Consider the following 27,857-nt stretch of genomic DNA (forward strand, 5'->3'; position numbering starts at 1 on the left):
AGAAGTCTGAACTGTATCTGATGCAGTGTGAAGTGTGAGAATGGATGGTACGCCAAACACCCCTATGCACACAGCAGACAGGGAACAGATACAGTCATATTTTCATGGAGCACCATGAACTGTTCCCAACTAGGAATCTGCCCTGCTGCAGGAACCTATGTGATCACACATTCCTGTCAAGGCTTATGAGAGCCTTCAACAACTTTGTAACTTGATAACCCATCAACCACAGAGAGAAGTGTCCCTGTGACCATTTAACATTTAATCCTTTAGCCAATATCGTTAGCAAGATGGGCTGTTAGAACTGCTGGTAATGACAATTTTCATGATGTGACTATCTACCCAGGGGAAACAAAGCTAATCTGAAACACTAACATTTACTGGGGGGGGGGGGCAGAAACCCAAACCAAACAAGCAGAAGCTGGCATGGTTATTACTTCTGGTGTCAAACTGAGTCAATGTCAATACTCTCTGTCCTCACCTTATTTCACTTGTGTTCACAAAAAGTCCACTGCAGCTACACTTGACAATAATGCTTAATTCCAAAGACATACTAACTGTGTGTGTTAATAACTTTTAACAACTTTTTAAGGGCAAATATATAATTATCTCTCTCTTACACTTCTCAACCAATTTCCTAGAAACAAGACGCTACGCAGTCCAACTGTTTGTCTTGCTTCCCACAATAACTTTCCAAACCATCATCCAGCTTCAATGATGTTTGAGAGAGCAGTTCAAACCTCAAAATAAATACTGTCCTCCAGAGTTCACAAAATTAGCAGCTGGACAGGGATGAAAACAAGCCTGCTGACCTCACCAAGGAAAAACATAATCACTCAGCAAATGTGGAGTTGAAAATGAGTTACACTACGTCCTCTGTCTTACCTTCCGAAAGCTCTGAAAGCAACGAGAACAAGTTGGAGAATTGAGTGAAAGGAGGTCAGAAACCAGGCTTCATTAGCTCATGAAAGAAAATTTTAAAAATTATAAACACACCTGGCACATATAATTAATTCTTCACCTCACCATGTCCAGGCAATTCTGCATTAATACTCAGTTAGCAGTCTTCCTACAGTCACGCCGCATTGTTCAAGACATTTCTTACAAGCAAACTGCCATGCTGAAATAAAAAGGATTTGTCAGCAACACAAAGAAGTTTTCATTACATCAGAACAGCAGTTGCCCTCCACCCAATGTAAATGACCAGAAAAACTCTGTTATTTGTTATTATGAGGATGACACAGGATAGCCTACAGAATCACTGTATGCATATATTGTAAAGTGGAATAATATTAATGCATGTTTGTAGCCTCTAATACTCATACAGGCTAACATACAACCCAGACTGATTTGTATCTGGCATCAACTCTGTAAGACAGAGGTCTGTAGCACACATACAGTACTCAGAAATCTCAGGTTAAATTGGTAAGGTTCTTAGCTTTTCATTAGTTTGGTTTTAAATGGTTTTGCTCTGTTCTGCATTCTGCAGCCAGTCTCAGGACCAAGTACTAGAGATGAGGAGCTGAGACACTTTGCAATATAGCTAATGCTTCCCTCTCCTGCAAAATGGGACTTGTGGCTGTCGCAGTGAGGCAAGATCCCGTGACTACTTCAGGTTGCCTTATACACAGCACAGGCTCCTAAACTCAGAATACTAGGTTTCCAGCCTCTTAGTGTCAAGTCTCCTTTTAAAAAGGTCTGAAGGCAAAGGAGACCTGATCCAAATTGTCTGCATCACTCTAAAAGCTAAGAAAATAAACTTTTTTCCTCAGAGACATTACCATGGGAAATCAGCAAGATCAAATCATCCAAGCCTAAACATATCATCTCAGGTGATCTGAAGGCTGCCTGCTGATGAAAGCAGGTCCTGTTCCTGTGCTAATAGCCACTTTCTTCTGGTTGTCCCTGTGTGCCAGCACCAGCTCTACTCTGATTAGCCAGTTCAAGGTAGAAAAGCAGGCAAAAAATTGTCCCCATCCCTGTTCCCCACCCAGCCTCTCTCAGAGAAAGTCACAGTAGTTTACTGAGCTGAAACAGTCCTAAGGCCAAACAAGAGAAACACGACCAGCACTTTGGGTAGGAGCTAACTATTAGATCAATTTGGCTGTGTGTGGCAAAACTTCACCCTAAGCTCAGCATTATCTGTGCTCTATTGGAGGCTTGCTCCCAAGAGTAATTTGACTGACAAAGATCTCTAAAAACACATGCAGCATGAAACATTTCCTCTGCAGTTGGGGGTAAACAAGTTGGCTGGGTGGAGCTTTCCCTATCACGTTTATTGGATTCTGTGATTCAGGCCTAAGGGTTTTTCACATGTGAGAGAAGAAATACAGTGGTGTTTGCACTCTTCCCAGAAAGAAACACTGCTCAGCAGGAAAACCAAGTGAGTCTCTCTCCTGGAATCTAGTCTGGCATTTTGGATTCTTATTTTACCACACAAACACACAATTTTAATAAGACCAGCACTGTCAAACTGGTGCAAGTGAGGAAGCATTAGGAACCTTGTATCTCCCATCACTGTGGACATGCTTTCATGACTGCTATTTTATTGGCTGCCAAGATGACCTTTTTACAGACGGATGAACAATAATGCTAGTCTAACTGTTTATTACCATTGATTGCAAGCAGATGAGAACACTAGAGTCACAAAAATCTAACACAAAAAGTCTGACAATGCAGCCAGATGGAAATTCCCTTGGAAAGCCAAACAGCCTTTGTAGGGTATTCCACCCCTGTTTTTCTGGTAGGCTATGACCCCTACATTTTCCTCGTGGCAGATACTCCAATAAAGATCAATCGTTTCTTCTTATCCCTGCAAGTGTTCCTTCACTTATTCAGCCCTCAATAAGATGAATGAGGTGAGATGAGTACTTTATAAGGACTTAGATGAGACTGTGGATTTCCTACTGGAATTGCTGGTCCCTGGCCATAATTTGCTGAAATATTTCTTAAAATACAGGAAAACTAAAAGACACTTTGAACCTAGGCATTACATAGGTGAATTCTGATCTGGGATCTGAGTTCCATTCAGTTGTCTCCTAGTCCTTCGTAGCAGACCTATTGCTTCAGCTTTGACCTCTGAAGTTTGTTTTCAGCTCCCTCTTAAGCCACAAAATTTTCATGTCCTCAGGGGCTTTGGTGCAAAATGGGATTCACAGTCCAGGAAAAGTTCTTTAGCCTTCATTGAAGCATGACAGCCTGTGTGAGCACAAGACATTTTGATGCTCACTCTTATTACAGACGTACAAAATCTGTAATGGAGTGATTTTTTAAATTATTATTTAAAAACCCAACCAAATAAACCAACTAACAAACATATTCTATCTCACTAGAGAAAAAATGGTTTTTCCAGCTGTTCCGGGTCCCTTGACCAAACTCCAGAGCGGTGATTAAGAGGAAAGAATGTAACGCAAAGCTTAGAAGAACCTAAAGCACTGAAACAAAAGCATAGATTCATAGCTCCCGATTTGCTCGTTCAAGCCGTTTTTCTCATTCCCACAGGGAAAGTATTTCCATGTTTGCAGGAACAGCCAGCGATGGGTTAAGAAACGGTCAGTGCGCAGAGACTGGTCTCAGGGTGGATGGTTTGCAGTACAAGGTAGCATGTGTGTATCTCTTTTTCCTCTCTGTTTTCAGGGAAGAAGAGTTTTAATTTAGAAGACGGTAACCTTCATGTGGGTAAAACAGATGTCCTCAAAGTAGGAGAGTTACAGTATTGTGTAGAGACAACTCAACTTCCCTGGGAAGCAATCATCCTTGCTTGTCCCTAGATAAGCAGCACAAAGCCAACAGGTCTCAGATCCTTAATCATGGCCAAAAGGTTCTTCCACAATGAATATACTCCCTCCTTCACCACCTATAACTAGCTCATCTAGAAGTAACTGTGAACAGGTTTTCCCTTGTTGCCTCTTCTTTTTTTTCAGAGAAAATTTCTTCTCTAGTAACACCTAAAAGACTCTTAATTATTGCTTAATCTCCCCTTGAAATTTTAGTATTTTTTCACAACATACAAATAGCTCATGGATCACCCAGGAAATCACAATGGAAGGAAAGCAAGGGATGACTGGGGATAAGAGACTGCTCTCCAGTGTATAAACAAAATAAAACAGTTTAGCGGTCAATCAGATCCAGCTTTGCAATGCAACACTGAACTGTTTTTCATGTTGCTTTAGTAGATGAAAGGACTGGTCCTCACCTGATTTAAATCGATGTTGTTCCATTTAATGCAACAGAGCCATGCATATGTAAACTAAATTGAAATTCTGTCCTGAGATTTTTACTGTAAAGAATGAGCCAAATTAAAGGTGAGGTGAATTAAAGTTTAATTCTGAACTGAACTATCAAAACTTTGGCCAGACATTAAAACCATGTTCCCAATGGTAAAGCTTTTGGATCAGACTCTGACCTCTCTGGCATTACTGTATAGACATTCTTAATGCGATTACTCTAGCTGTAACCTAGACATGAATCTGATGTGATTTATTCTCATATGATGCCTTCAATGAACCCATTTCAGCTCAGCATACATAACTAATCTTTCACTATACACTTCAGCCATGCATCAAGATCTGATTCAGTCCACTACTTATTTTAATTCTGCTCAGTCAAGTCTATTAAAGCCAGAATTTTCTGACACTATAACGTCCTCACTTAAAAGAGAAATGCTCCACTGCCTTTTTTAACAAAAAAAGTCAGAGAAACATATTTGCTGCTGCTTTAGACTGTATGTAATGACTACTAAATGCATTCTGTGTCCTGGGATCTTTTGTGATAGATCTAATTTCAGGAGATCTCATAGTTATCCCTCTAGTACAAGCTTCACTAACCTTTTATTACACTAAATTTGAATTAGATATTCTGATCTTCCTAACACTACATGTTCACACTACCTGCTAATTACAGTTTAGCTTAAATCCTTTCAATACCTGCACAGACTTCAAAAAAATTAGAAAACATATAACAAAGGCAACGCCCCCAACTAAGTTTAGATCCCTTACACACTGCAAATCATGCATATCTTAAATGTGCCAAGGAATACAAACAGATACAGAAAAAAAAAAACCAAACCCAAGGGAAATGTAATAATCCTGTCTTTAAAAAAACTACAAACTGAAAGACAGTAATTCAATGTCTCACCAAAAGATACCTGTGGCAAATCCATGCATTAAATCTACCATAGCCTTCTTGATTCTCTGTCTAGTCTTTCAAACACAAAACCATCCTCCCCACAATTTCATTCATAAATGAATTTCTCTGAAGATCTCTGGGTGTAGGTAATTTATGATAATACCACAATATTACTAGAGCATTAGCATCAGCAGTAGCAAAACTGAATCACCACAGGAGCATTAATATATTAGTAGGGTCCTACGGTATAACTGCTGAAGTCATCCTGTGGCTTGCTAAAGAAACTGCTTATCCGTAGTAGTCTTTCAGTGTGTCACATTATAACAGGTCCTCTCAAGCATCAACGCGATTTTTTTTTTTAACAAAATACTTTCTAATCTCGAGAGTATCTAAGAGTTCCTCTGCTGCTTACATCAAACATTCCTGAGCTTCAACATTCTCCATATTCTTTTTCAAATATCCCTGAAATTATGCAGACTAACTTACATAAGGGCATGTCCCCTGGCTTTCTAAACTCTGTACACTTCAGTGACCAAATCACTTTCATTCACGTTTAGATTTAGCAATCCTTAAAGATTCCCACAAGAAGATAAGCAAATCTGCCTGCTAAGTGCCTTGTAACTTTTGCTTATCTTAATATTCAATCCAGTCTTCCTTTTCAATCACCAGTGAGTTCTCATACCGTGTTTACAGGAACTGGTTAAAAGTGCTCGTTAAAAGGAACCACACTAGAGGAAGCCAGCACTACCTAGAAACATGGCACTTTGGTAGTGCATATTCAGGAATGAACCAAGCACTTTCATTTCAAGCCACAGCGCTTATGTAGTAGCACTACCTCAGAACTGTCATCTCAAAAGGCTGAGACTGTTTTGGGCACTTACAATTAACATGCTGGTGGCTACCTGCAGTCCTGCTACAAGATAGCCCAAAGACTCGATATTCAGGGAAATACACTGGCCAGACACTGGGAGACACGTTCCAGCATTACACTGGCTGGGGTGGTCCTGAAGATAGGAAGGACATTTTGCTACCAACACAAGTAAATTCAGTCTCCTTGAGAACTTGTCTTCACAGGAGGAGGCTTCAGAACAGAAGTTTTCTTACTCTGAAATGTAATGAATTCCTCTTCTTTAAAAGCATGCTTTCCTTTATGGCTCTCAAAATCTAGGCTGATTTGTCAAGTGATGAAGTAGAAGAAAGATTCTCTGAGCAGCAAACTAACAGAGATTTGGGAGAAAGAGTTGTATATAATTCTTTTTTTGCCAACATAGTGATAGCAACATATGCCCTAGTAGAGTCAAAGCTTGTGTCAACAACAGGGTTATTTTGCTAATAAAATTTAAGACACTCCCCAAACCAATTTGTCCTACCAAAAAAGACATTTGTTTTTAAATCAATAAAATTACATCTTGCTTAGAGCACATATCTGCAGATCTGTTATCTGGGGTTGTAATTCTTTTTCACAGTCTTTGCCAACTTAAGCATAAAGGTAAAATTTCTCAGCATAAAGCAAGACTTCCTGTTCTGGTAAGATTATAAGAAAATGAAATGCCCTTACCAGATTCTAACCTGCTAATCTGTCCATGTCCTCTGACTGACCAGATTGACTCACTCTTTTTTCAATTAAATACAGTCAAAGCAGAAATGAGCAAACCTTTGCAACTGTTTGAAATAAACAATAAACCTTGGCAGGATCACAGTTGATAAAAACACAATTCCTATAAAATGAGTAATACTCAGCATGTCATACTGAGGAAATAAATTCAGAGACATGAAAGAGAAACATGTGAACACAGACGAGACAACCAAGAAACTGCAAGCTTACAGAACTGCAAAAAGGCAAGGAAAATAGTGCTGACTACTTCATCAGCATGAGCATCTTGGTTCAGAGAAGTTTACTGCGAGTTTGCATTACATTGGCATTGTACATCAAAATCTCACATCCAGTTTGCCTTTTCCAAGGAATCAAAGTGCACTACCACAATATGAACTTTCTGTGCAAAATGGGCAGTTATTTTTCTCAGCAATGTCTCAGTGAAACAACTGATTTCAGATTCCCCGTTGAGATTACCAAGGTCACACAGAAGAATGTCACAGTGATCATCTATGAGTTCCTTCAACAGATCTTCCAACTATTTAGCAAAAATCTTCCTGTTGGTGCTTGGAATGCAAGCAAGATTGAGAAATTCCAAAATGGAATTCATCAGCAAATTGAAGAGTTGGAGGTATGTTTGTCAGAAGAGCAATCAAAAGCAAGAAACAGCTTTCAAACATGGATCCTAAAAAGCACTACATTCAGCGTGAAAAAGTACTTCCAAAGAATCACTGATTTTCTAAAAGACAAGCAATACAGCCACTGTTCTTGGGAAGCAGTCCAAATGGAATTGAGAACATGCCTTATAACTTTTGACAGTCTTATGAAAAAACACACGTCATAAAGAGGTAACATCTTCTATTTTTGGATTCTTTGTAAGAATCTGATAATTTTCCCCTTTTTGATAGGTTTTTCATTTCCAAATTTTAATCATTTTGGAATTGATAATTGGGGCTTGTTTTCAAAAAGCATTCAGTGCTGTAAGTTAAATATGTCGAGTACTCAAATGACGGGGCACTTGTTATCACTGCTTTTGTAGAAGATAAGCTCTTTAAAAAACAAGTGGATATTGCTCCTCTGTATTCTCTCTTTGCACTATAAAAAAGTTCCGTGGTCTTTCCACAGAATACGCCAATTGTTTTACAACCTGAAACTCTTGCATTTGGACACTGCATAGATTTTACTTCTGCATTACTTCACTCATGTAGAAAAAAGTACAGGATGCAGACATGCATAAGGAAGACAGACCTTCCTGGAGTCCTGTATGCTGCAAAGATCTTAATTTACAAAATAGGTGAGAATTAAACATGCCTTGCACCTCTTTAAACTCAGAAATAATGATGGGTAGACCTTCTGAGCCAGAAAAGTCAATTCCCAGCTTTGATCCTTATTTTGCAAGTAGACTCATCTCTATATCCTATGGGAATACAAAACCCATCTTTCTATATGGCATATTCAGTAACTACAGCATATTCAGTAACTACAGCATGGATTTTTAGGATATGTTGGTTCACAACACTATATAAAATATGTATCTATCTGCTTGGAGTTCATAAGCAGACAAGATTAATCAGAAAATACTTACTATATAGACAGAGATGCAAACAAATTTCTTCCACTCCTCTCCCACCTTTCTTTCCATCATACAGGCAGTGCCAAGCAGTGCTTCAAGTCATCATCTTCATCAGTTTAACTGCTACTCAAGAGACCTTGAATACCCTGGGTCTCAGTACCACTCCCTATATATTAGAAAGCTGGATGAGTTCTGACATGGATTTTTTTCCCACCTCAGATTTCTAAGTATATCTGGTTCCTAAAATATGTTTATCATAAATGGAACATGTTGAATTGGAATGTAAGAGGAAAAGAGTTAAAATATTTCTGTGACTATATGGGACTGCGGAAGAAAAAAGGAGTATTCTGAAGAGAAAAAATTCAGTGTAAAGTTACCTTTACCTGAGCACAGAATCTCAACATTTTGCCTGAGAAGCCTGAGGGCTGGAGAACAACCTTAGTCCCATGTCCTTCCTTTATTTAAATGGAATATATATCTCAAAATCCTTTCCCACTTTGCAGGGGGGGAAGGAAAACTAATTCTGCATGTAGCAATCCTAATGGAATTGTATTATTCCCAATCCCAGGAGTGCAACAACAGGATACTTACAACCGCCTAATTTTAGGCATCTAAATTAGACATTGAGCTAAGGAGATCAGGATGACCCACTTCGCTCTCACACACCTCTATTTTACAGAAACAGGGGAGGAGAGAATGGGTTTCAGACTTCTGAATATAAGCCTACTTTCATTCACCAAGGTAAACAGCCCAGTTATTAACTGGTTGTAACAAGAGAGCTTAAGATCAATCTGTCACAGTTAAATTCCCAACAACCTCAATCAATCTCTGGAATCCCTGTTTTGTTAACTGAAACACTTTGCAACTATGTTGACACCATAGAGGCGTTTAATAGCAGCGAAACACGTTCAACCACATTTAATTCTGAATATTTTTTTTTTTAATTTGCTGCTTTTAATGTAAAAATGTGAGGAATTAATATAGCCCAATTTTGGATACCCAACTTGAGGAAGTTCCTAAACTGAAGCCCATGAACTTCAGGTTTCCCTATGCATAATACATCATGCAAGATGAGGTCAAGTTGTATCGATGTACCTATGTCTATGCTGGACATAATTCTCTCTGCTCAAATCTGCACTTGGATTGCAGTCTCTGAAAAGCCAAGAGTCAGCACAGACTTCAGTAGATATGACTGGACACAACCTTACACAGCCTACTAGATTCCTTCAATTAATGGGATTCATGGCATCACAGCATATTTTGGTTAGGTAATGACAGCACCATGAGCAAAAGCCCATCCCTAGACAGTGTGGAAACATTTGCTTCCTTCATCTGCTCTTCTGGGGAGGTACCTTCATGCATCTAAAGCAGATATGCCTATTAACTCATGCATGTTTTACTGTCCATTGCAACTCCCATTTCAAGAGGCAGGGTTTGGGGGTTTTTTTGAAAGAAGGAAATAGAGAGGTTGTAAAGCCATATACTCATTAGGTGATAATTTGGGGTGTCCAGGTGAGCTTAACTGACTGATGTCAGCTAAGCATTTATAGGGAACAGGTGTTTAAGAACTGCCTATGCTTTCTTTCTCCAAAAAATCTTTGCTTTTACAAGCTAAAGTTAATTATATCTTATAGAAGAAAAAAAGAAGTTACTGTGGACAACGCTATTTTCACATTTCCTGTCTGGAATTCAGGGTTACCCCTCAGTGAGGATACATACGCAACTTTCTATTCCTATGAAAAGAGTTGCGCTGTCTGAGTGCATGGTCTTCTACTATCTGAAGTCAAATAACTTTAAATCTTGACTTTTTCCCTTACAGGAGTATTTAGAAATTAAGTACTGTGCTTTTCTATGAAAAATTCTAGACTACTGTTGTTACATGTAACTTTTGCAATTAACACTTTTGTGACTTTTTATGATTACTGTAACTGGAGACCCAAAGAAACAAAAATAAGTCTACTTGTTCAAGTTTTTTTAGATTGTTGGTTTTAATACCACTGTGGATACACACCACTTCAATGTCTACTTTATCAAGCACTCTATTACCATGTCAGTGGGTAACTCCATACAAGAGCAAAGGGAAAAAAGACACTAAAAAAAGAAAGTAAAAATTATATTCTAATACTCTTAGAATTAGTACGGAGATTCAAAGTCACTTAAAATTTCTTATAAGAAAAAATTTGACTATGTTTCAAGATCCCCTAACTGGACAGTTTCTTGACTAGTTTCCTGGGCAAAAAAAGAAAAAGCCGAAGTCCATATTTTTCAGGGAAGCGCCATCTGAAATGTTCACTGCTAGCATTTGTACCATGTTGCACTGGTCAATGAAAGGTTGGATCACTTTGAAATACAGACAGTTGTGAGATGGAAAAGACAAACTGCAGATCTCCCAAGATTTAGAGCTGGAATAAGGAATGCATGACCAAAGGATGAGAAATAAAATGGAACTTCATTTCTTACAGCCCTCAGCCACACTTCCCTAGTTTCAGCACACTGAGAGGACCACCCAGTCAAGGGCTGGTGTCAAGAGTCCCCAAGCTGTTTTAAATGCTTCAGCACTCCCTCTAGTCCCTGATTTAAAGGCTGTACTCATCTATCTGCTAGCATTTGTTTTAAAAATTCAGAGCTGCATAATTATGATAGATATATTTTAATTTTTTGTACTCCCAAATGGTAATAAGTGTAAAATTACAAAAATCCAAAGCCAATGCTTGCTTCAGTGAGGAAAGACTTGTTTTTGAGACAGGAAAGGTTCTCTACCAAATACCTGGATATACTGCACGTTACTAGCCATAGAATTTGCTACAGTCTTTCTGGATTAGAAACCTGCATCTTTTGACAGCATGAAGGTTTGTTCAATCTTCACACAAAAACAGAAAATCCTTTTTTTTCTGATTGTATTGGTGTGGTAAGGAAACACCCTCAACAGGCAAAGCGGCAGACATTTTAAATTAAATCTGAACACCCATTTCCTAGATCCAACAGATCTTGGAAAGTCTTGACTGAAGAGCCCCCTGCTCTTAAAAGTGTCTTCACATGAAGCTATTTGATTAGCCTAAGTCCCTTTTTATCTTTTGGGGGTAAATCAAACTAAAGTTATGGTTCACAAGACAGGATGACCCAATTTTACACCCTCTCTTTTTCCCTTCCCCACTTCTCAATTCCACATTCTTGTCCTGATCTAACACTTGTTGAACCTTTTCCTGAGCTCACCAGACCAACAGGAAATTATCAAAAAAACCCAAACAAACAAAATCCATACTTCTGTTCCAAGGGAAAGATTTGAAGTAAAGTAGGGAAGAACACCCACTGCATATAAGAACCAGCACAAAAGAGAAAGGGGAGTGTGGCAGCAAGACTGCATAACAAACACAGAACAGTGAGTAAAACCTCCTCTTCTGTTATCTGGTCCAAACTCCTTTAAAAGAGCCTCTCAGTTACTCTTGTGTATGACTGACTACTAGATCTTCAGCCATACCCGCAGTGCACTTGTAAGCCTTTTTCCTTGAATATACTAACATGCTAATTACCCATCACCAAAGAAGCTTACTGCAGTAGTAAGCTGGTAATTTCTCTGGAAGTAAATTTAATTGTACAGTAGTTAGTATTAAAATTCCAGTTATATCTTACTCATTCCAGCTTTCTGTCTCCATCTTACCTGCACAGGCCTAAGTCCCTGGCTCAGAAAAGGCTCAGAAGACTCATATCTGTCAACGGTACTACGGAAGCACCTAATCCTGAGATAATATCCTAAAACGAAAAATGAAAATAACATTGTGTTTTGTCTATAAACTATTCCATCTGAGATCTCAGTTTACCTGACTCATGAAAAATACTGAATATTAAACAAAGAACAGTACCATGTTCTTCCTGTAATATTTTTAAACAATTGCTATTCCAAATGACTCTGTGATCCATGTTCCCAGGGCACTTGACCCTCTCTGCTTCTCTTAGTTTCTGTTCCAGAACAGAAGTACCTTCCTCAAGGATCTCAAATGACCCCAAGTACTTTGCTGGCAGTTGATAAAGAAACATTTATCATGAGAGAAATATCAGCAAAGGATCTGAAGTGATTTGGTCCAGTCCCAAGTTTCACATCACTCACTAATGCGCTCTAAGCAGCACCAGCTACTACACCAACACTGCGGCAAACAGCATTAAATCACCATTCCAAGCTGCGTGATGCAAAACAACATCACGCTATTCTTCATCCACCTCCTTTAGCTCTATAGCACTTTCTGGAACTCAGTATTGTTTGCCTGTACCCTGTTTACCCTGCGTTCGCCTTCTTTCTACCCTACCCCCGTCTTTGACATGGGCATACACTCTGTTACAAAAGAACAGTTTCCTCCTTTTTTTGTCCCAGGAACACTCTTTTCTCTACTGCACAGAGCGGAGAAGCAAAACTGTCACAAATGTTGGTCCACTCAGAAGAGTCTGCAAATCTTAGAATGTAACATGCTTTGCTATGGTGGAAGAGGGGGATACAGGCTCTCCATCTACCTACTGCAGAGCATCTAGCATCTAGCCCATAAACTCTCCAGTCTGAGAAGAATGTCTGGAAGATTTTCTCATGAGTATCCCTCACATACAGATTATATCTGTGTGTAAAAAACACAATTAAATGGCTTGGAAAATAGAAACAATCCTGTTGTCTATATAAGAAATCACTTCGATCTAAGCAGGGGTGGGAAAGATCCTCAACTACCCTTTATCCTTCTGATAATCATACAGGTAACCTGTTCTTGCTCTAACTTGGTTTAGGACACACCCCTGCATCAATCAGAACATTTTGTTTATGAGAGCTGCTCACAGACAGCCCCAGAACAGGCTGATCTGACCATCAAGCGGGAGCAAGAAGGCCTTTACATCTTCAAATGCCAGCTGGCAGCAGTCTTGCCAGAAGACAGACAGATGATCTGCAGGGTCAATCAGCTGCAAGCAGAACTCTCCAGGAGACCCTGCCAACGAGGACCACTCTGTGCTTGCATTGCAGCTATTCTCTTTTAAGCCAACAGTGGGTACCTCTAGGGTTTGCTGCTCCTTGAACCGGCAATTACTCACTTCTCCGTAACAAGCCCTGGGTCAGCCTCTGAGACCAGCTGTCAGGTTGTCACATCATGATGCTGCAAAGACTTGCAGAGATTTCAAATCCTGTGTTCCACTAGTGAAAAAGGAGTTTAACACAAACCATTTTTCACTGAGCAACCTTGCAAACTAAGAGCAAAATCTGGCACCCTGAGCCTGTCTCTCCACAGCTAAAAGACCTGGCAGATTAGCTGCGTGGCAGGTTTCTTGAGACACTAACTTCATCCCCACCATTAGAAGAATTGCAGCAAAATTGCCGTTTTCAACGGGCTGTGCCTCAGCATTTGCCGTGCCGGAAGACAAACTCCCAGCCCGTGGTGCTGAGGCTCCCACCCCTTTGCTCAACACAGGTACAACAGTACCAGCGGGCAGGGCTCTGAGTCCCACCTCTCCGCTTCAGAGTACGGTGCAGAAGGGCAGCAGGACGAGTGGGCTGGGAGGGGGGACACCATACTGGGTTTAAATATATAGAGGGGGGAAAGAGAACCCAAACCCAAGTCTGACGACTACCTGCCTCCTCCTTTCTCACTTTAACCTGTGTGCACCCTCGCCCGCCCGGTGCCTTACAGGGCAGGCGGCAGGAGCCCCCCACGCCCTGCCCCGGTGTGGCTTGGTCCCGCCAGCTTCCAGACATCCACCGGGCAGCAACAGGTCTACAAGAGCCAGCGGCTCCCGGAGCAAGACCGAGCAAACCACTGGAGCTCTGCAGCCCCTGGAGCTCTAGAGGAAAGCACCCAGCGACCTCGGAGACAAGGGGGGGGGGGGGGCAAGCCCTTAGGAAAATGCACCTTTCCAGGGGCTCCGGGCCAGTCGGCTGCTGTACCCACACAGTGCCTGTGACCGGGGAGCCAAGCGCCCCTCACAGGGACCGTCCTGTCCTCTCACACGGCGCCCACCTGCCGTGTCGGCCGGGACGGGGGCGGGTTCCCGCCCCACCACCTTCCGGAGGAGGCCCGGGGCCGGCGGGCCACGACGGCCGCGGGGGAGCAGGAGACCCTCCCCGGCGGGGGCGGGCACCGGCCGAGCCCCCCGCGTTTGGCAGGTGTGGGCCGCCTCTGCCCGCGGGCTTGGGAGGAGCTGGGGGGCGGGGGGGGGGGGGCACGTCCACTTGGGCTGAGCGGGATGGGGAATGGGCGGCCGGAGCGCTGGGAGCGCGTCCGGATCGGCGACCCGCTCACAGCGCGAAGTTTGTGGGGCGGCGGGGCCGACCTCTCCCCTCACGTGCACCGACCCGACCCGCCGCCCCCGCTGCCGCCCCCGCCTTACCTCCACCCTACCTCCACCCCTGCGGGTGCTGCCGCCCGCCCAGGTGCCTTCTTCGCCGGCCGGCCAGCCAGGGAAAGGACGCGACAGCTCGGTGCGGCTCCCCCGCGCACCACCGGCGCCAAGGCGCTGCCAACCGCCCGGCCCGCCCGCCCCGGGCTGCCGCCGCGCGGTCCCACAGGCTCGGCGCGGCCCGCCCCCTGGCGGGCGCGAAGCCGCCAGCGGCGGTAGCGGCCGAAATGGCGGCGCTGCCCTGCTGCCTGCCTGCCTGCCGGCCGCCCGGCCGGCCCCGTCGCCGTGGCGGCGGCGGCAGCGGCAGCGGCAGCGGTGTCCGCCCTCAGGGGAACACCCCGCCTGGCTGGGGAGGGGTGGCGCGGGCCCGGCGGCCGGTGCGGCCGCGGCTCCCCTCGGCTCCCTTCAGCTCCCAGGGCGCCCCAAGGCTTCCCAGCCCGCGCCGCGGCAGCCCCCTGCCCAGCGGCCCCGTCTGATGAGCGGCCCCCTTCCCCGCGGCTACCGGGAAGAGGCCTAAACCTACACGGCAGTTAGCAGAGCTTGCTGGAGAACTTGCTTCAGTTTAGGCAACAAATGCGGGACTTCGACTTGTCATGGAGCCTGTAACAAGCAGCTGGCGAATCTCAACCCGCGCGACCTTCTTTCTCAGGGCTCCTTGTAGACACAGTGCTCTGGAGGCTTTGCCCTCCACAGCGGTGTCATTTTACCACATCAGCAGAGACCAAAGACCACGGTCCCTTCCCTCAGGGTTGGAGGATAAGATAAATAATCATATTTGTGTTGCTGTTTTATCAGCTAAAGGGATTTTTGGTTTTATCTGATCCATGGCGTTTATGGGAGTAGGCTGATACACAACCGTTCGTATAACTAAATCCAACTTTGCAGTTACATTGATCGGATTGTCTTGCTAGGAAAAAAAAAGCAACGAAACGCATTCTCCTAGCTATGTGTGTGTGTGTGTGTGTATATATATATATGTACACACACAGCTTGGACAAAAAGCTCTTTTTCAAGCCAACAAAGACTTCAGGGTCTTACAACTTATGATCTGACCCGTCTTTTCCACTGGGCAATAAATAAATAAAGGGGGATGGGAAGAGAGATAGTAACAGCAGAGACCTGTTTCAGTGCCACCCAACTCAACATAAAATGGCTGTGTGCCAAACTCTTTATTCTTAAGTGGAAAAATTTCAAACCCAACAGCAATGAGTTGGGGAAATCCTGTTTTCACTGAGTGAACAAAACCCAAATCCCCCTCTTTTCAAGCAGCAGAAACTCACGAGGAACTACACAGCCTAATGAAGATACAAGACAAAGAACTATGCAAAATTGATAGCATTCTTCTGAGAACAAGAACAGCATGGCAAGCATCAAAAAATGTCCCTGGGGACTGGTCAGTCTGGAGGAATCATATCTCAGAAGGCATGGAGGAGAGGGCTGCCCACTTCACAGGTTTGCAGAAGATTGCAACAAATCAACAAAGGTTGTTGATGGCTGGCGTTCCGTCCTTTCCCACTGTGAAAGGCAAAGGAAGGTAGCCTCTTTTTCCCCACTATGGACCCCAACCATACCGTTGCAGAAGGGCCCAACTTCTGTCTCTTTTCAAATGGGAGATGGAGTGGGGCAGGAGCTTCCATGTGGCAGAGGCAAAGCAGAAGCTCAGCTGGCCTTAGGGAAAGGCTGAATCTGTGGCCTTTTAGGTGAGAGTTTGGCTTAGGAACTATTGGCTGCCAAACCAGAGAAGAAAAAGGCGAATAGGTAACTAAGCAGTTTGTGACCAGGGTGGGGAAAGGGACAGATTGAGTTGCTTGGAGGAAATACCGTATTGTGACTGATTAACTGTTCTTACCAAACATGTGCAAATAAAGATAGTGGAAGCAACCCTTGTACCTTCACAAACACAGCAAGAACAGCCTGAGAAGTGACCCTTTTTGAAACAACTGTTTAGTTTTAGTGTGGCAGCCATTAGGTGTTTCTCACAGAGCTATCTGAACAAATAGCAGTGGAAATAATCTTTCTGAACACAGAATGAGCAGGTTTAAGTCACTGGTGGAACTGCTTTTTATCTCATTACCAGTTCCCTGCTTTCAGGCAGTGAGTCAGTCCTTTTTGCTGAGGTGCAGCCTGGTCTGACATTGTCATTACTGTATCCCATATCCCTATGTAGGAAACTGAAGATAGTAAAATATGGGTACAGAGAGTTTGTGGGATCAGACCTCTAAGAAGGAGTAGGTAAAAAAGAGAAAATGCCACACTCAAAATTTCCTAAAGTATTTGGAAACACTTAAACATGATATTGGGACAATGCCAGATCAAAACCCAGCAACACAGTAAAACAATTTTCAGGCAAGTTCCCTATTAAAAACAACTGAATGACCTACACAAGCTATAGTCTTCCCATTGTCCCAGTATCCCCAGAAGTTTAAGTTTGCATCCCTCTACACACTGCACAGAAGGATGTTTTAAAAATGCAGTAGGTGTGGTTGACAAGATCCATTTTGTTATATATACTCAAACAAGGATAGACAGTGTCTTTGAGGACAGCATTCTCTTTCCTGTAATCCATAATCATTAAAGCGTATCAAGAACCTGCCCGCTTTGCCTAGGAAGAATTTATTTTTGCTGACAAACTAGAGCCCAGAAAGGACAAACTGCAGACATGATTCCTTTCCTGAACTCCAATCCACATCCCCTTTCTTCTTTTCTTACCATCGCAGATTGCTAGAGGTGGTAGTGTACTCCAGCAAGAGCGAGAGGTGAAAGGGACAAAGTGCTTAAAAGCACATCAAGGAGAGCTGAATTTCAGAACAGGAAGATGCCTGCACCTCCCTTCTCTGTAGTCATGTTGTACACTTTGATCATTACCATGACCACGTTTGTCAGCACACTCGATGGAAGCTGCTCCTTTGCTGCTGGGAGAGAAGTCAGAGACCAGGACTGTGAACCCAATCAGGCAATTTACTTCAGGGGAATTTAACCAGGAATCGATTCAGTCATGTATGCCCTATTATTCTAAGCACATACAGCAAAGATGCTGAAGTCAAGGAGACTTACCGCATAAAATACGCAGCTCAAGGGCGGGGGGGGGGAAGCAGGTCTTCAGATTAATTGTTGTCAGTACAAATGCAATTTAATTCATTATCAGATGGTTGAGGACTGCTGAATGTCTTCCACTGTTGGGAATCCAGAATGGAGAAGGACAGAAATGGGGCAGATCACAGTGGTACAAACAATTTAAACTAGCAGGAACAACCTGTTGTGATGTTGCCCTGTTTGGTGCTAGATGTGCTTGGATGCTCTGAAAGAACCAAGATCTTGCAAGTGGAGCTTACAAGGGTTATTTTCCTATGGCTCTTTTCTGTCTATTTTTTATTTTGTTTTGGGGGTTTGTGCCTGATATGACTGAATTAACGTTGCCTCCTTGGTAGGTCACAAAGTTTGTGTACATCTATTTGTCTGCCCTGACATAAATTTGCACGGGAGTTGCTGGAACATACCATCTTTGAGATTTGTATCCCTTAATCAATTTTACAAAACTGGCTATCAAAATCAAAATTGATCTTGGGACAGTGGGAAGAATAGAAACATGCATGTAACCAAGTACTATCATAAACTCTGTTTTCTTGGGAAGACAGGATAAAATTAGAGCCTGCCTCATCCTCTTTCCTTTTTCAAGTGGCCAGCTTATGGTTTTGATTTGAGTCTACAAGAAATTGCTGTGGCATTGTTAAACCCAATTTAAACTTGGAGATAATTTTTACTCCATTCTGCATCAAACTTACTGATTTAGTTTTATGTCAAGGCCCTGAATCAGCTTAAATCAAGCCAAAGCAGGCTGTTGCTAAATACTGCTTGGCAAAATCAACTGGGGTATTTAAGAAGTTATTGTCTGCAGCAGCTTATTGCCTCCCATATGGTGATGATTAACACCTCCAAAACTGAGTCCGCTTTACTAAAAAATAAAACATCTTTGTTTAGCTCAGCCACCATCAAATGCAGTTCAGACCAGCTGATTTTGTACCGAATTAAGTTATAGCAGCCTCTCATGTCAGGGGCTGTAGGCCTGTGAAGCTTCAAAGTAATGTGACTAAAAAAAACTTGGAAATGTAACTTAAACAACTCAATCTGTTTTTGAAGTAAGTATGTCTTTGTGTTTACCAGCACCCAATTCTGTGTATTAGGACTGGCCTTACTACTGACTATAAATTACAGAGCTTTACTGAAACCACAGGACTATGCCATGCTACATCCTCTGAGAATATAGCCAGTGACATGTAACCAACCTGCTTGTGTTTGAAAGTTCTGCTACAAGTTAAATAAAAAAAACCCTGTTTTTTTTTTTTTTAAATATTTTTTTCCCAGGGTAAAAAGGGTGCCTTGTGATGTGAGGAAGGAAAGAGGACAGAATACAGCAAAGCACTGTAATAGAATACGCCTACCTTTTTTACCATTTGGGCTCACTGACTTGGATTTGTTTATGCAGCAGCATATCTTGAAAGAAGGAAGAGAACACTATGTACCCTTCATATTTGTAGAGGAGATCTTCCTCTATGGTCACCTTTAAAAGAGTCCTCCTCTTTTTTTAATCACCATCATGACTTGGTGTAGCAGGTACATCCCCTACTGCCCCAGGAAACGAAACTTCTCCAGGCAGGGAGGAGAGGAAAAAAAACCCAAACCCTAGAGGCCGCAGGTTGAAAATTGAACTGACCAATCGAGATATGCCAGGTACACTGAGGTGACCTTTTGGCCAACGGGGATTAAAATGACCACAGGTCAGATTTGACAGGGGTATAAACAGGGCCCTGCTGGAGGACATTTTGAGTCAGTCCTCCTTGGAGCAGCAGGTCTGCAGTAGGGACTCTCCCCTTGGGTCGGGACACCGCCCGAGGTAACTCCTCAAGGGAGAGAGCCCTCATCTTTTAAGTGAGTGATCTGCGCATTTTGGGTCATCGTTTTACATCTTAAGAATTCTTAAGTTGGCTGTGTAGCACTAATTCCCCTTACGTCATTGAACCTGTGGTTCACAAATGTTATCAGAGTTCTAACTAACTTTTTTACTGAAGAATAAATCTGAGTTTTAACAGCTGCTGGATTTGATTGTGTGAGCCTCCATAACAGTTTGCTCCCCTGTGCCATCTATAGAAAAATGATATAGCAAAAAATTGAAAACAAACAAAAAAATCAACACATAGAGAGAATCAATCAATGAAATTCTGAATAGGTTAAAGCCACAATTCATGCAAAATTAAACATACTTTCTTATAGGATTATATCTCCCTGCACTCCTTTCAATTGGTAGACTGTAGAGTAATTCATGTCAGTATCCATCCTTACTAGCTCATGATTTTAACAGCTCTTCATTGTTCACAGCATAACTGTACTCCACACAGTACCAAGCATTAAGTTCTGACTGACTCCCAACTTACTGCACAGTGAGGACCTGCTGCCATAAAGACAAACTTGAACACCGTAATCCTCTTTCACACCATACTATCCCCTTGAAACTTCTATGTTTGGCACGGATCTAGCATAGTTGCTTCTCACTAGTTCTGGCAGCATACAAAGAGTATTCACCAACCTAGGCAAGGCCACAGCAGGCAGTAGGTTGGACTGCAAACAGCTGTGGCTGCACTGCTGAGATGTCTGCACCTGCATTGAAGGCAAGCTGATGCTGGTGTTGCTGAGGGAGAGGCGGAAGTGCAGTGAGGCCAGAACTGCTCTCTCAGGAGCGGGTACTGCCACTAACATGGCTTGCACCTGCTGCTGCAAACAAATGCATCTCTTCCATGCATTCATTCCTAGCTTTATTTCTACTCCCTAGCCACCTGCTTTACATGTCCAGAACAACTCAGACCCAAAAGTGTGGTCTCCACCCCCCTCTTATGTGGGACAGATAGGCAATTTACCCTCCCCACTGCACACATGTGCACCTGGGATTACAAATGGAAAGAGACTCTTTCTGTCCTGGTTTCACCTGGGATAGAGTTAATTGTCTTCCTAGTAGCTGGTACAGTGCTATGTTTTGAGTTCAGTATGCAAAGAATGTTGATAACACACTGATGTTTTCAGTTGTTGCTAAGCAGTGTTTAGACTAAAGTCAAGGATTTTCCAGCTTCTTATGCCCAGCCAGCGAGAAAGCCGGAGGGGCACAAGAAGTTGGCACAGGACACAGCCAGGGCAGCTGACCCAAAGTGGCCAACGGGGTATTCCATACCATGTGACGTCATGTCCAGTATATAAACTGGGGAGAGTGGGGGGGGCAGGGATCGCCGCTCGGGGACTAACTGGGTGTCGGTCAGCGGGTGGTGAGCAAATGCACTGTGCATCATTTGTACATTCCAATCCTTTTATTATTACTGCTGTCGTTTTATTAGTGTTATCATTATCATTATTAGTTTCTTCTTTTCTGTTCTATTAAACCATTCTTATCTCAACCTACAAGTTTCACCTCTTTTCCTGATTTTCTCCCCCATCCCACTGGGTGTGGGGGGGAAGTGAGTGAGCGGCTGCGTGGTGCTTAGTTGCTGGCTGGGGTTAAACCACAACGCTTTCCCGTAAAAAACAAGATATAGAATTTCTTTTTTTTTTTTTTTTGATATGGCAATACATCTAATATGCTTCTAGATGCTGTAAATATTCTTAATAAAAAGTCTAAATACTCTACTCCAAAGTCCCTAGACTCACATGTTACTGTTGGCTTTTTTCAATATGGTGAACATACATTGAATTTTTTGGCATTAGCAAAAATATTACAGCAGTAAATCTTCTCTCTATTTAGGAACTGTGCCATCAGGCCTGATTTTTCACTTATTCCAAAGCATCACACCCTGGAAACCTCCCACTGATATACCTGGTAAAAGCATATGGTATGGCAGGGGGAATTTCAAACAGTGTCCTTGTTATCATGAGCAGACATAGAATCAGCTTTTTCATATATTGACTTCTTTTCAATATTTTTTTTTTTTAACTTAAGGTGGCTTTCTGCAATTTGGAGATGGTCCAGCATATGTAGTATGGTGGCAAGCAGCAGCAGTGGATATAGTGATATAAAAAGCACTGTAGGACTAGCTTTGTCATTCTTAGGGTGGCTCACAGAGCATCCACAACCAGCTCCTGCATAATGGCTACTACTTGCAACCAAAGCTCACTGCTCCCAGACCTGCTGAGAGGCTGGGCACGAGAAGGGAAGGTACAGGAACTCTGAATAAACTCATTGGATGGCCCCACGACAGCTTCATTAGGGCTGGAATCCTTTTTTGTTGATGTTGGCCAGAGATTATGATGATCCTGTCAAAAGCCTATTTTCTGGTTCAGTGATTCAGAAAGACAACTATTCCCTCTGATGATTGTCCTGATAATTATAGCTGGCCATAGAACAATTTATTTCCAGCAGCTGAATGGCATCAGCAAGAACATTTGGTGGCCTCATTGTGGTGCCAGAGGCCTGAGCATATTTTGGTGCATGCGTGCCATTGGTTGCCTGCTTTTACTCCATCTCTGTCATAACTGCCTCAAGAGCATGGTGTCTGGGCTGAAAATTTGGTGAGGGGGGAAAAGAAAATAAGCGTATTTAACTGAGGTCTGACACTGGCGATACCCTGTGGGTAGGGTGCTCAGATGCAGTTAACAGCTGTCAAAACCCATGGCATTGTCTTGCAGGAGTCCTGTTTCATTTGGAGAGCAGCTGAATGCTAGCGGACTAAATTTACTAGTGCTTTCAGGACTGAAAGAAAGGCACTGCTGAGGTCAAGAGACCTGCATGGATCATCTGTTTGCCTCTGCTGCCTGCCTGTTTCTGCTCACCTGTGGGATACTCTCACAGGTTTCTGTGGCGGACAGCTGATGGGGAGAGGCAGGGAGTTGTATATTTCATAGAATCATAGAATCATTTCGGTTGGAAAAGACCTTCAAGATCATCGAGTCCAACCATTAACCATGCCCCCTAAACCATGTCCATTACCATTTCTATGGTAACCCAATCTCTTTAGTGTTTGCTAAGCAGTGTAAGTGATGCTAAAATTAAGGAGGAAACACAGTATCTAGAGGGAAAAGGCAGCATGTGACCAAATTATTAGACTTGCTTCTGCATTAAGAAAACTTTTCTAGAACTCTCCAAGGCAAAATAGAACCCCTTCTGCTAGCATTAGGTAATGCCTTCGAGATTTTATCTTGAAGTACACGGAAACAAGTTTTGCTCAATCTTAGCAGCATAAACCAAGAAAATCTTCCACTCCTACCAATGAAGAGCTTACACATTTATAGGAAGGTGACCAAGAGTGGAACTCAGTGCCCTTTGTCCCTTTGAGATTAGAGTATTGTTTGCCATTCCTACCCAGCAAAAAGTAAACAGCAAAATCCAATTACTGTTTCGTCTCACTCAGACGCTGCTCAAGGCTTCTCTCAGGATAATGGTTGTATTCAAGCTGCTCTCTGAACTTAATTCCTCTTTTATAATTGCAGCATCTCTTTAGGATTTATTTGTCAAAAATGTGTGGATCAGAAAGTGCTATAATCTTACTGCATTTTAACAAAACTGAAGTCCCCTCCTTTTATTTTTTTAAAATACTTGCTTCCTCTTCCCTATAAACAGCAGAAAGAATGCTTTCCTGGAACTAGTGGCAAAATTATATCTCCTCCTGGGATTGTTATAACATTAATGTAACATGAAGGCACTCTGTCAGGTCCACAAAGCACACATTGGTTCAGTTTCTGGCTCCATTAAGAGCTATTTGATGGAGGATTTTGTTTTCAGCCACTCAAGTCACATTACAGAAAAGGCACGGCCAAAACCAGCTTTCCCCAATGATCACATGTAGGTGAAGGATAGAACTGTGATCTCTCCAGCAGGTGAAAACCATTACAGCCTTTAGAGCACCTGACAGGACAGGCTGGATGCTGTTTAACCTGAGGACATCAGCTGAACTAATGACACAAGCCCTGCAAAGTGGAGCCCACTCTTTCAGCCCTTGCTGGCAGTGTTTTGTGAGAGGATGCAATGCATAACAACCTTTCCAGGAGAGGAAGCAAGGAGATCTCCAGGTAACATCAACCATCAGACAAGCTTATATTCCCACCTAGGCCCAGCCTACCCACCAGCATTTTCTGCAGTAGGAAACGAGAAAGAGAAATGTTCTATTTACCATAGGGCACACAGAGATGAAAGATATAGCTACAATGCTATGGAAAGAGGCAAGAGGAGCATCCCTTGTACTCAGAATCCACCCTGACTCCTTCCTGGTGTACAAGAGCTACTTAAAATACTCCCCTAAGCATGGCAGCTACAAGATCCATCTCCAAGTTTTCTCCTGATCTATTTCCCTCCACTCTTAGAGGTTGCCCATGGAACTTCTAAGTTCCTGCTTAAAGCTACTGTGATCATTCCTCCACCTGTTCTTAGAGCAGATAATCAAAGGACCATATGCAAAGTTCTGCAAACTGCCCTCTTTGCCCAAATTCCCAGTGATCCCAGTATTTAACAGAGAAGTTACACTCCTTTTTGAACACACTCTGAATTATGTTTCATGCAAAACCCAGCAAGTCCATGCTGTATTAGCCTGGCCTGCCATTAGGGGGAAAAAAACCTTAGGAAAGAAAGAAAAAAAAATGGAAATTGTGCAGAACTTCACTACTCTCTATTTCAACCACATTTTGAAGGGAGACCCACTGTGAATGTCTGCCATGCTTTGTCACTAAGCACTTGACAACATATATGGGGTACAAAAAGTTCATGGTATTTCTTGGATACCTCATGTTATAAATGACACATCAGAACAGTTTAGGTATGAACATACACTTTAAAAAAGCCCCATACATACAATGATAAATATTTTTCTTGGCACTTAATCTTACCTGTTGAGTGTCGATATAGCACCTTAGCACTTTTCAGAAGGATGTATATGCAACTGGAAAAGCTGTGGATTAATGTTGTTTCAGATTCAGGCTGGCCTATTCCCTGTCTAGCCCTAATCTCTCCTTCTATTTAATGACACCATTGGGATGCCAAAGCTAATTTGGAACCTGGCAACCCACTTATTAAGTGAGACTTTACGACAGGAGAGCATTACAGTGCTGCTCAGACAGCTGCACTGGCTGCCTGGAAGTCTCCAGGGAAAATTCAAAGCTTTCAAGGCTCTAATTGTTTTGGATCTGGGTTATTTTATCATCAGAAGAGGCATTCAACTTTGAGAAGCCTTGATATAAAAGAGAAGTGGGTGGCAAGGGCAGTTGGTTATTCAGGTCTGTTTCTCCCCAGATTGAACTCCCAGATTTGTTATTAAATCTTATTTTCCAGTCTGACAACTGGGAGAGGGAAGGTTGGAAGAAGCTCTTTGCAGCATATAATTAGTTTAGGTGCTGAGTGCAGTAGCATCAGCTGGTAGAATATCTAGATAATGAAATTCTGTTATTTTGAATATCATTATAAACTAGGAAGACTATTGAATCCTTGGAAAGACATTGCTGGTGTTTATGTCTTGTAAAACATACCTAAATAAAATATACTTTTCAAGTTATTCTCTGAGGACTCAACAAATCCAGAACACTAGATAGTCTGAATTCAAATTTAACCTATCACAACAAGACGGGCTGCGGAACACAATGCCATGTGTTTCCCTTTAAAAAAATGAGTTACTCTACCCTTAATTCACTCCCTTATCTAAAGATAACACTACTGTCTTCCATATAAGGAAGGTTGCCTTACAGGCCAAAGCATGGACAAAGTGCCAACTCAGTGAAAAAGATGCACTTCTTTGAACAGTGGGCACCAAGATGAGTGGGCTCATGCCCCCAAGAAGGGCTCAAACCCTTGCATACTGCAGTGGGAGCAAAAAGTATTAAAGATCATTCTTCATCTGTCACCTGGTTCTCTCTTCCAGCCTAAAGGCTGCAGCCTCAGTGCATTTCAGCTTGCTGCAGGGATGTGTTGGCTAGCCTTCCATACACTGGCTAGCAGGAGAGAGTAATATTTTTCTGTCTGCACTCTGTTTCACTGAGTGGATCTATAAGAACATCCAGAAGAACACAGCAACTCTTCATTGCACATACAGCATTATCACCTGGGTCCTGCAAGTTTTGCAAAGTTATTCCTACCACAGCAGGTGAAGAAAAGGAAAGGGCCCAGTACTGCCTTTAAATGTATACAAGATCCTCTTTATATATGAAAGGAATTGGGTAAATACAGCTCCAAAACACCTCGTTAAACCACGAGGCTTACATTTTCCAAGGTGACTGTCTCCTTCAAACAACATCAAGGACTCACTTGATAATAGAGGCAGTATTCATAGTCTAATATCTCATCTTAAAGCACATGACTTCCTTTTTTTAATTAAGTTACTAGCTTTATTAATAATCCCATCTCTCAGAGCACCAATTTCATGACCATAGGTAAAATATGATGTACTTATTCATTAAAGAGCAGGTAGCAGCACACCTCTACATCTCCCTGAGATATGGAAATGTGGGCTAGTCCATCACAAGATAAGACTATGCATTCCAGCTGGTGAAAAGTACTAATGGAAGGGAGTGGGGAATGCATTTCAAAATACAGAGCTAGTCTAGACATCCCTGTGGATTATCAGCAGTGGTACAATTTGCCTAGGAAATATAATTCTCTAAGGAAAAGCAGACGGGTTTGAATAAATGAAATAAAAAGTGTATAAGTGAGTCCTGCCTGCATGCAGAAATCTTCTTGGTGTAACGCCAGCGGGATTCTACAGACCTGAGTGTGAAGCCCTGTCCAGACACTTTAATTTGGTTTCAGGGTGACTAAATTACCAATGTTTATGTAAATGCATTCCCAGACTACATAAACTAATCACGGGTTATCCATATCCAGATGGCCAAACAACCTTTTACGTCAGTCTAATGGGAAGGACTTCAAATCACACTGAATATAAAAGGAAAGTGAAGAACAAAACTCATATTGCAGTGCCCAGTGCCTTTTTGCACCTTAACTGAGAAAGCTCCATCCATACTACTCTGTCCTTGCTGACGGTGCACTACACGCACAGTAAGGTAGAGAATGTGGTAATGTTTTAATTCTCTCCATCCATAGGCACATGACAAAAAAGACGTCCTTTCTGGTACTGGAAACCCCCAGTGGCGTCTGAGTCAAAGACTTTATACTGTAAAAAAAAGATTTGAAACTGAAGAGAAAAAACATCAGTGTCAGCCCCAAAGTCTCCTTATGTATAAATTTCATATGCAGTTTTAATCACATGTATTTGTATTGCCATTTTTTACTACACTGATGAAGGATGTTCCTGTTCCTGTCATCATGGATTACAATCTCACAGTTTTAGTTTCTCGGAAGTCAGTATGGGACCACTGTTTTTGCACACCAAGTTCCATCATGATCTTCAGCTTCATGCATGGTTCCCTGAGCCTCTCTGAATCTGCTCCAAAGAGATGTGTCTTTTAAATCCAACCAAACCATGAATTCAGTGAGGTCTTAGTTGTCTAATGAAGATCTTCAGGTGAGCTAGCTCATGACAAAACATTCTTTACAGGTACCTCCAAAATAAAGAGACAAAAGAGGTATCTGAAACACCCTGAAAGTGATGTCCATTTACAAACCAGGATCCAGACTGTGAAATCCCAACTCCACCTCCTACAGAGAAGAAGGAACCAAAGGAAGAGCTGAATCCTAATCTGAAAATATTGGAATTCACTCTTGTATCTCATCACACACAAAGTTTTCTTGGTATATTTTTCCAGGTGTATGTCATTCTGGGATGTTTCTGATTTTATTTTCCCTAAATAACTTTGATGAATTACTTGAAGTGGGAGATGGTTCCATCAGGACTGCTCCAGTCCAACTAGTTCTGTGATTGTTGTATCTGAATGGGGTCCAAGGGAACAAACAGTAAACTGCATGCAGAAACATGCAAGGATTCAGAATGCCTGACATTAAAGAACAGAGAAATTTTGGTTTGTGAGTTTGGCTCTTCAGCAAGTGAGACTGCCAATTCTACAGGCCATAACACTCATTGTAAAAAGCAGATAACACAGAGTGTCAAAAATGTCCTTGCAAGCTTTGAAATGAAAGAGTAGAAAGAGAAGTTACTTCCGTTACAACTTTCACAGTTCAGTACTTGCTTTATAGACAATGAAGGGCAAACAAAGTAACCTCAACTGGAACAGCTTTTAAAAATCATTGTTTTTCTAGTTTTGTTTAGTTGCATATACAGGCAACTGAAT

General features: G+C 42.3%; 1 protein-coding gene and 1 long non-coding RNA gene across 5 annotated transcripts in view; one reads left to right on the forward strand and one right to left on the reverse strand.

Moving 5' to 3' along the window:
• MOB3B (MOB kinase activator 3B) overlaps nt 1-14,774 on the reverse strand; it is a 119,084-nt gene extending 104,310 nt beyond the window's left edge. Inside the window, exon 1 of one of the 4 annotated variants that reach the window (XM_052778297.1) lies at nt 14,660-14,774. The gene's annotated coding sequence lies outside the window, so the exon portion shown is untranslated. The remainder of the gene's footprint in view (nt 1-14,659) is intronic. The other 3 variants (XM_052778294.1, XM_052778293.1, XM_052778296.1) reach the window with 3 other exon arrangements.
• Nucleotides 14,775-19,496: 4,722 nt separating this feature from the next.
• Nucleotides 19,497-27,586, forward strand: LOC128137833 (uncharacterized). Its single transcript, XR_008233868.1, has 3 exons — nt 19,497-19,583; nt 23,505-23,699; nt 27,167-27,586. It is a non-coding gene; the product is annotated as an uncharacterized LOC128137833 (long non-coding RNA).
• The last annotated feature ends 271 nt before the right edge of the window (nt 27,587-27,857 follow it).

The sequence above is a fragment of the Harpia harpyja genome, chromosome Z (genome assembly GCF_026419915.1).
Source record: "Harpia harpyja isolate bHarHar1 chromosome Z, bHarHar1 primary haplotype, whole genome shotgun sequence".
Classification (NCBI taxonomy): Eukaryota; Metazoa; Chordata; class Aves; order Accipitriformes; family Accipitridae; genus Harpia; species Harpia harpyja.